The 2,181-nt window shown below is 49.8% G+C and overlaps 1 non-coding gene across 1 annotated transcript; it reads right to left on the minus strand.

Moving 5' to 3' along the window:
• Positions 1–587: 587 nt before the first annotated feature.
• On the minus strand, positions 588–751 carry LOC145347136 (U1 spliceosomal RNA). The gene has a single exon (XR_013887791.1). It is a non-coding gene; the product is annotated as a U1 spliceosomal RNA (small nuclear RNA).
• Positions 752–2,181: the final 1,430 nt, after the last annotated feature.

Genomic DNA, 2,181 nt, shown 5'->3' on the forward strand with positions numbered 1-2,181 from the left:
CTTCTGGCCATGCCCCCCTTCCTCTATGCCCCCCCGGGGAGACACCCATGACAGGTTCACATCTGTGTGAACCTGTTGAAAACTGCACTGACGTCACCGGGCCATTTGGGGGAGTGGTATAAGGAGGGAGGTGGGGAGGTGTCATGATGGGGGGAGGAGGGTGGCATGTCTGGGGTCTGTGAGGGAACTCTTTGGGAGGGCCCTGATGTTCCGATGTTGGTGACCCGTGTTGGTGTGGGGAGTAGCAATGTCACTGACGATATAATCATAGAACCCCTACAGTACAGAAACAAGCCATTCAGCCCACCGAGTCTGCACCGACCACAGACCCACCCACGCCCTATCCCCATACCCTATGTATTTACCCACCTAATCCCCCTGACACTAAGGGGCAATTTATCATGGCCAACCAACCTAACCCGCACATCTTTGGATTGTAAGAAGAAACCGGAGCACCCGGAGCAAACCCATGAAGACATGGGGATAATGTGCAAACTCCACAGTTTCTTTTTACTGCTGACAGATAGAGTTTGGAGGAAAACTATTATTTAACAACAAATGCCCTCTCCTCATTCAGTACTTTAAATTATGAACTCTTATAAAAGCAGTCCCCCACGACCATAAATTCTGGAGTCGAGTAACCCACATTTGGGGATGTCGCAGGCATCGGCACACCCGGAGTGCAATGGGATAGCCTCAGCCTGGGAGATCCACCTGCCTAATCACTGACTTTCCCCTGCCAGGTAGGAATGATGAAATTGAGGGAGGGTGGGGGTGGCTGGGCTTCTGATGTCCATAGAAGGGGAGAGGGGATGTCTCCCTATTCACTGTCAGATTGAGGTGGCCCTGCAGAATGGGCACTCTGAGCCCAGCTTCCCTGGCATACTTAGGCACCATCCCCCCTTCCAGCACAAAATTCCAGGAGAGTGTGCTGGAACTTTGCAGTGCTGAATCCCCTCCCCCAAAAAATTGCTTTGGAAAACTACTGCTTTCAAACTTTTTGTGACACTTAATTTGTTTGGAAAATTCCACCCTTTGTGTCTGGAATGTACTGCGATATTTGTCTCCTTATTGTTGGTAAGTTTGCAGGCCACAGACTGAGTAGTTTTCCCTCCACATTGACCTTATTAGCCATGAAGAAATAAAACACCCTTTTGATATATTATCCCCAGCTCTCTGAGTTAAGTGGCTCTATCTTCTTGATTAAAGGCACCGTAAGGAATTTTGTACTTGTTTCTTCTTAGCTTTGGTGATTGCTTTCCTCCCTTCTTCACCCTCTCATTTAGTACGGTCTCCCGATGACTGATGTAGGCTGGAATTCTCCAGCAGTTCACACCCTGCTGCCACCGCCAGCAAGAACGGAGAATTTGACGCTCAGCCAAATCACCGTTCACTGAAGTGCGACTGGAGAATCCCTGTTGTGGGCAAGGTCGGAGAATCAAGCCCATAGACTTTTCTCATTGCCATTGTAGTAACTGGAGGCGGCTTAAAGTGGCTCCAGCAATAAGGGGTTTACTGAACTAATATAACTAAAGCTGAGACAGGGCTGACAGAACACACTTCTCTCTTCTCCTCACTCGCTCCAGCTGAAGGTCTTCCCCATCTAGGATGCAAGCTGTTGCTCCTGATTGGCCAAGCTTCCCCCGCCTATGCCCCATCGGGTCTGATCTGATCACATGGCCCGCAAGGGATCATCCCTTAAAGGGGCCACATTACCATGGCATACCTACGGAAAGCCTGCCTATCTAAGTCATTCTCATAACCCAATGGCTACACTGGACTTAACTTTTCAGGCCTCGCAGTAGCAGGCTTCGATGTAGTGCAGCCAGGAAAATGGTGGGGATCTAGGTTGGAATGATTCTCTGATACATTGCTGCTGCCAGGGAATTTTCCCAGTGCTGGGCTGGGAAAAGGATTGGTTTCCCACTCCATGGAGGAGGGCAGGCAATTAGGTTTGTTCATATCTCAATGAGGGATGATTTCCTAATATTTTGCCACCAGTGGAGCCACTTGCTGCCTTGAGCAGAGGCAAGTCAATGGAGCTGGCCTCCCTGTGTAGGCTTTGGGCCTTCATTTCAGCTTCAAGCTCCATGCCCCACTGATGGGGCTGCAAGTACACATCTGATCGAGAGGAGACAGCTACGCTCCATCCCGAGAGACTTCCCATCAAAAACTTGTTCA

This window comes from Carcharhinus amblyrhynchos, chromosome 8 (assembly GCF_965287045.1).
Source record: "Carcharhinus amblyrhynchos chromosome 8, sCarAmb.v2.hapA, whole genome shotgun sequence".
Taxonomy (NCBI): Eukaryota; Metazoa; Chordata; class Chondrichthyes; order Carcharhiniformes; family Carcharhinidae; genus Carcharhinus; species Carcharhinus amblyrhynchos.